The sequence below is a fragment of the Lolium perenne genome, chromosome 1, assembly GCF_019359855.2.
Source record: "Lolium perenne isolate Kyuss_39 chromosome 1, Kyuss_2.0, whole genome shotgun sequence".
NCBI classification, from domain to species: Eukaryota; Viridiplantae; Streptophyta; class Magnoliopsida; order Poales; family Poaceae; genus Lolium; species Lolium perenne.
In genome coordinates, this window is record NC_067244.2 from 179,204,312 (window position 1) to 179,211,116 (window position 6,805).

The 6,805-nt window shown below is 50.4% G+C and overlaps 1 pseudogene; it reads left to right on the top strand.

Annotated features, from left to right (window-relative positions):
* Positions 1-3,125: 3,125 nt before the first annotated feature.
* LOC127306122 (anthocyanidin 5,3-O-glucosyltransferase-like) lies at positions 3,126-4,779 on the top strand (annotated as a pseudogene).
* Positions 4,780-6,805: the final 2,026 nt, after the last annotated feature.

Genomic DNA, 6,805 nt, shown 5'->3' on the forward strand with positions numbered 1-6,805 from the left:
TGCCTCCATGCCCCTCAAACGCGGCCGTCGCTTTGGCGCGAGTCACCAAAATTCTTTGGCGCGGGGCACATAAGGAGCTGTGTAGGGATTGCTCATTGGTGAAGAAAGAGGCATGAGAAGAAACAAAGACAGAGAAAAAAAAAGGAAAAATACTCGGGTGTGAGAATTGCACCATTGGACATCAAAGTTGCTTTATCGCGTACCAGGTTCTGTGTTGGCACAAAAGTTGCTTTGTCATGAACCAAAGTTGCTCAGCTGAGCATCAAAATTGATTCGATGGACACCAAAATTGGGCCATCATGTACCAAAGTTGCGTCGTCGGGCACCAAAATTGCTTTGTCGGGTGCCAAAGTTGCTCTGCATAGTTCAAAAATTACATCGTCTGATGGCGCGAATTACGCAAGGGGCATAGTGGAGAGGTTGGCCAGATCTATTCCTCATTTTTTCTGATATGGATTACTTGTTAGGAAAGAAAGGGACGGGAGAACAAAATAAGGACAAAGGACAAGAGGGAAAAAACTATTGGTTCGTGCCCATGATTTGTCGGCTACAAAGTTGTGCACCAGAACTGCACCGTCGGGCACCAAAGTTGCAATGTTGCGCACCATAGTTGGTCTATTGGCACCAAAATTGCTCCACCGGCACAAAATTTGCTCCACCAAGAAGCAACTTTGATGCGCGAAGAATAAACTAGATTCAGAACAGCGGAAGCAACTTCGCAACAAAATATAGGAAATTTCATAACAACAGTAGATAACTTTAGAATAACTAAAAGCAATTTAGCAACCGTTGGGAAGGAAGAAACAACTTTGGTGCCCCAAGAAACGACTTTGATTTTCATGAAGTAAATTTGGCAACAAAAAAGTAACTTTGGTGCAGGACGAAGCAACTTTGATCCCAAGGAAGCAAATTTCAGACAGATTATCTCAACACATAGTAATTGCTCGATTATCTCATTTTTTTCATCAATAACTCTGAGTGTCATCCTTGGCCAAGTCATCATCTGGTAAGTAACTTGATAACATTGGTAGACAACTTTGTACCACCGGACACCAAAGTTGGGCCGTCGGACATCAAACTTGCTCTTTTACGCAGTGAAGTTGCGTCTTCGGGCACCAAAGTTGCGCCGTCAGATATCAAACTTGCACCGTCTAACACCAAATTTGCTCTTTTAGGCACCAAAGTTGCGCCGTTTGATATCAAAGTTGCGGCATCACACAATAAATTTGCTCTTTTCGACATCAAAATTGCGCTTTTGAGCACCAAAGTTGTGTCGTCCGGCATCAAAAATATGTAGCTAGCAGTTGATTTGTCGAGCACCAAAATTACGTTATGACTTATGAGGCACTAAAATTCCATTTCTGCATTGGAGCTAGGCATAAAATTCACTTTCTGCTTTGGAGCTTGCCCACTATGGAGCAGTAAGCTACAGCCTGGATCTCGCGAGATCTAGTCTCGCATCTAAGCCAGGAACCAACAAACTGAAGCGATGCATAAACTGAACAGGGATTCTGTAGCTTTAGGAGTGAAACTCATCGGCAAAATTCAGTCAACCAGCCTGCATCCCTTGAAGCGAGAGGCCGGCGGCGCGATTCAAAGAATGTACATAGAGGGGATTCTGTTGGAGCGAGAGGTCGGGGTAGGTGCAGGTGGCGCGCTGAGTTGGTCAGCCGGCGCAGGCAGCCAAGGCGCCGGTCCGCCGGTGAAGGGAACCGGGTGGTGTGTTGGGGAGCTGGCGCGGGGCGTGTTGCAGTGTTCCCTGCCGGCGCATGGACCGAGTGCAGCACGCTTGGGTGGTCCGCCGGCGAAGGGAGTCGGGGGTGGTGAGGCGAGCCTGAAACTGGCGATAATTAAACGGTGGCGGAGTGCGATGTCGCCGCTCGCCGGAGCAGCATGACGACGCGGGAGCACCAAAAATCGAAGGAGACCGGGGGAGAAGCAGCGCCGAAGGAGAACGGTGGAGGGTTTGGCGGCGGCGGGAGACATGCGCTGGTGGGGGAAGATGGATGGTTAATTAGGCGGCGAGCATCCGTGGCAGAAGGTTGCCGAAGGGATACGGAGAGAAGTTTGCTGCTACGCGCGTGTGCTCGACTCGTCCAACGAGAGATACTTCCCGCGCTGGCTCAGCTCGTTTTGTCGTATAGCGTGTATGCTCAGGACGTTCATCTAGCACGCGCCCGCTCGGAAGAATTCGGGTAATAAATTTTGGGTCGACCCAAAATATCCATCGAGCCAACAAGGCCACTGACTATTTTTATATTGGTCGACCCGTGGCCTCACAAATTGGCCCCGAGGCCATAAGGGCCAGGTCCAAGGCCAGGTCCGGGTCGGCCCATTCCCTTCCTGACCCCGCTTGTTCGTTAGCATTTTCCTGACTCGTTTCGGGCCAGTCCTATACACCGACCAGGTCGGTGCCGATGCGGGTTGCCGCACACCCCTGGTCGGGTATTGGGCCTGGCCCATTTAACTTTTTCGCTTTCGTTTTCTCTTTTTTTTTCCTTTTTTCTTTTTCCGTTTTCTGTTTTATTTTTCTTTTTCTTTCTGTATATTTTTTCTTTTGTTCAAATTAGAAAAGTTTTTATTCAAAAAACGTCAAATTTGAGAATTACGAAAATTCAAAAACTGTTCAAATATGAAAACTGTTTAAATTCAAAATTTGTTCAAATATGAAAATCGTTCATATTCGAAATTTGTTCAAATTTGAATTTTGTTCAAATTTGAAAATTGTTCTAATATGAAAATCGTTCAAATTCGAAAATTGTTCAAATATAAATTTTGTTCAAATTTAGAAATGTTCAAATTCGGAAATTGTTCATAGAAAAAAAATACATTTTTTGTTCAAATTAAAAAATGTTCAAATCTGAAAATGTTCAGATTTTTTAAAAAGTAATTTATTTTTAATTTGATTTTTTAATTTTTTTTACAAATGTTCAGATTTTTAAAAAAGATTCTTTTAAAAAAGAAAACAAACAACAGAAAAAAAAAGAAACGAAAAAGAAAAAACCAGCTTACCTGATGTTGGGCTGCGGCCCAGTTTAGTAATCCGGGCGCGGGGTGTGCGGCAACCGGCTTCCGCGCCGACCAGCTCGGCATACAGCAGCACCCCTCGTTTCGCAGCTCCGCTGTCCAGAACTCCAGATCTCAGCTGCGAAATTCACATACCAAAGCAAAAAATGGCAGCGGCAAGAAGGGTGGTCGTCATCCCCGGCCAGAGCATAAGCCACCTCATCCCCATGCTGGAGTTCGCCGCGACCTGCCTCGGTCGCGGTCTCGCCGTCACCGTCGTCATCCCGGACCCAACCCTCAACGCACCAGCATTCCGCTCCACAATCTGCCGGTACGTCTCCCGGCTCCCCTCCCTCTCTGTCCACTCCCTTCCTCTCCCTTCTGCCGACCCCCACACCGTCGATGCTGCCGCCCACCCGCTCATCCGCATTCAAGCCGCCACCCGCTCCCAGGCACCTGCCCTGCGAGACTTCCTCCGTAGCCTTCCCGCCGTCCACGCGCTCGTCGCCGACATGCTCGACGTGGTATATGCCGTCGACGTCGCAGCGGAGGTGGGCGTTCCGGGATACCTCTTCTTTTCCACAGGCGCGGCCACCCTCTCTTTCTTCCTCGGTTTGCCTCTGTTCTGCTCCCGGCACGGCAGTGACTTGGAGGATCTCGGCGACGCGCCCGTGTCACTCGTTCCCCGGCGTGCCCCCGATGCTGGCGTCCCACTTGATCGATGCGGTGCTCGACCGCGGGACGGACCTGTACGCGACTGCGCTGGACGTGTTCGGTAAGATGGCGGCGGCGCACGGCATTCTGGTGAACACCATCGAAGCGCTGGAGGGCTCGGCGGTGGCGGCTATGAAAGACGGGCGTTGCCTCCTCGACCGCGCCACCCCACCGGTCTACTGCGTCGGGCCATTGACCGTGGAGGAGGAGAAGAAGGAGGAGATGCACCCATGTCTCCCGTGGCTGGACGCGCAGCCCGAGCACAGCGTCCTATTCATCTGCTTCGGCAGCCAGGGCACGGTCTCGCCGGAGCAGATCAGGGGGATGGCCGAGGGCCTCGAGAAGTCCGGGCACAGGTTCCTTTGGGTGCTACATGCGCCTCCCGCCTTGGCCACAGCAGCAAGCGAACCGGACGCGGCGCTGTCTCTTCTTCCCGAGGGATTCTTGGCACGGACTGCAGACAGGGGCTTCGTGGTGACCGCGTCCTGGGTGCCTCAGTTGGACGTGCTGCGTCATGCGTCAACAGGCGCCTTCTTAACACACTGTGGATGGAACTCGACTTTGGAGGCGGTGGCCTGTGGAATGCCTATGGTTTGCTGGCCGCTGGAAGTCGATCAGTGGATGAACAAGGTGATCATGGTGGAGGAGATGAAGATTGGTGTGGAGGTCAGAGGGCATAAACCTGGGGGGCTTGTCATGGCGGACGATGTGGATTGGACAATTAGGCGGATCATGGACATGGAGTCCGAGGGACGGCGGGCAGTCGTTGAACGGGCATTGGCGGTGAAGGAGAGTGCTGCGGCAGCGTGGAAGGAAGGTGGGCCCTCTTGCGCCGCATTCACTGAGTTTGTGAAGCAAATGGAGTGAAGGGGACGTTAGCAGCAACTGATCATATGTGTGTACACTATGTCTGTGTGCACATGTAAATCACACATTCGGTATTGTGTTGTGAACTTGAATAATGTGAGTAGAAATGGCTATCTGTGCACTAGGATTCTACTCTGATCTTTGTCTAAAATGAATGTTATGTTAGTTTTCCCTTTTCAAGTCCATGATTGAATGCAGAAATTTGATCAGAAATTACTCAATTTCTGCACCTTGATTCCTTTATTTTACAGAATTAGTTGCTATTGAAGTATTATATACTAGTATCATGCATATGATACTAGTATGATACCACATCTACAATGCATATAGTATTATAATGTGGTATCATAGTTTATTCATATTTAATATTTTGTAGAATCTGTTGACTGCCAAAACCCACCGGCGGGCAGCGACGGTCAACACTGTAGAGCCGGGAACAACCTAGAGCTGGGGCTGGCTGAGGTCCCTCCGAGCGACGGCCCGCAAAGCACTTCTGGTCACACGTCCGATGCTGAGTGCAAGGGCGTGCCACCTGACCTATACCTGGTCAGGAAGGTGATGGAGATGCCTCGCTTAGTTTCCTGCGTGGCATACACGTAAACATTAAATAAGAGCCTCGATCGGCTCTCAGGTCATCCTGTGAATCGGCTCAAGGAGCCGATCCACCCATGATTCGTTCGGGGTGAACGAATATATGGTGGTCCTGCTTGATCAAGATAAAGCTAATACGATCTACGACGATCTGGGGTTTTCACCGCATAATCGGATCATCCTACTCACGATTGGGCCTCGCGGCCACGCACGGTGATCGTAAGCCGATCCTAGATAGGGCCTAAAAACCAACACGAGGTTGATCCCCGGAACATCCTGTCTAGGACTAGCGAACGACACCCTACGTGCCGCTGGATCCTCCAACCCTTTGTAAGGCCTAACTATTGCAGATATTAAACTAATCCTTGTAGAACAAGGAGCAACCGTAACGGATCGGATCTACTAAATAATGATCAAGCGGGGTGCCGCCCCCACACCTAAGATAGGTGTGAGGGCGGCTAGACATGCAAGGGTTGCACTACGATAGCATGTTACGCGAAGAACTATGCTAACCCTAACACATCTATGATAACTACGTTGCTCGCCATCAACAAGGCTTCAGTACGAGCAACGCATGAACAACGTGGAGCTTGTGCTGCCTAGATCGCAAGATGCGATCTAGGCAGCATGTCGCCACGGATAGAAACCCTCGAGACGAAGGAGTTGGCGATGCGCCGAGATTGGTTTGTTTGGTTGAACGTGTGTTGTTGTTTATTCCATAAACCCTAGATACATATTTATAGTCCAAGGGACTTTCTAATTCAGGCGTGCACCTAATCGTGCACGGGTAAAACTCTAACTTCTAAACCGACACGTAATCTAATATGTTACAGATACAAGGGCAAACTAGCCCAAACTCAGCATAACAGGCCGATTCACGTAATTCTTCCATGTACATTTCTTTAAGTCCATCTTGATCGCGGCCCACCTCTGACTCGGTCAAATTCCGGTGATAACACATGCCCCCCTGGTTTTGGAATTGGTAATTCCAAAATCACTGCTTTTCCTTCGCCGGGTCATGTCGTGGCAGAACCGTTGCAGTATCCGTCATCATGATGCCTTGCCTTCTCAACTTCCCCGCGTGACCTGGCAGTTTTTTTTTTCTTTTTCTCTTAGGCACCACTTCCTCGGAAACTGCAGTGGCATTGAATTTCCACTATATCCCCTTTTATTTAACCGCTATGAACAGTTCTCCTCTGCATCTCCTTCGCATTAGCACTCCATCAGCCCTCCTGCGCCACCATGTCTTCCTCCTCCTCTGCCTCATCGGATCTTTCCAGCCAGTCCTCCCCTTCCCGTGAGCCGACGCCGGAGCCGACCCAGGAGGAAGTCCACGCGGCGAACACCCGCCGCGCCATTGAAGCTGAGGAGGAGTCCAGCCACGACTTCTCCGTCTAGTCTGAGGACGATAAGTCCTTGACCGATGGGGAAAGCGACCTCCGCTTCCTCGCTAACGGGGAAACGGAGGAGGAGGAGGAGAGCGATGACGATCGCTTCTCCTGCGACTTCACCTCTTCCGAGGAGGAGGGGGAACCGGAAGAGGAGGAGGATGACACCTCCTCTGACGAGCCGCCGGCCAAGCGGTGCCCCCGGCCGGGCAACCTCGGCCGACTTCGACGGCGACGAT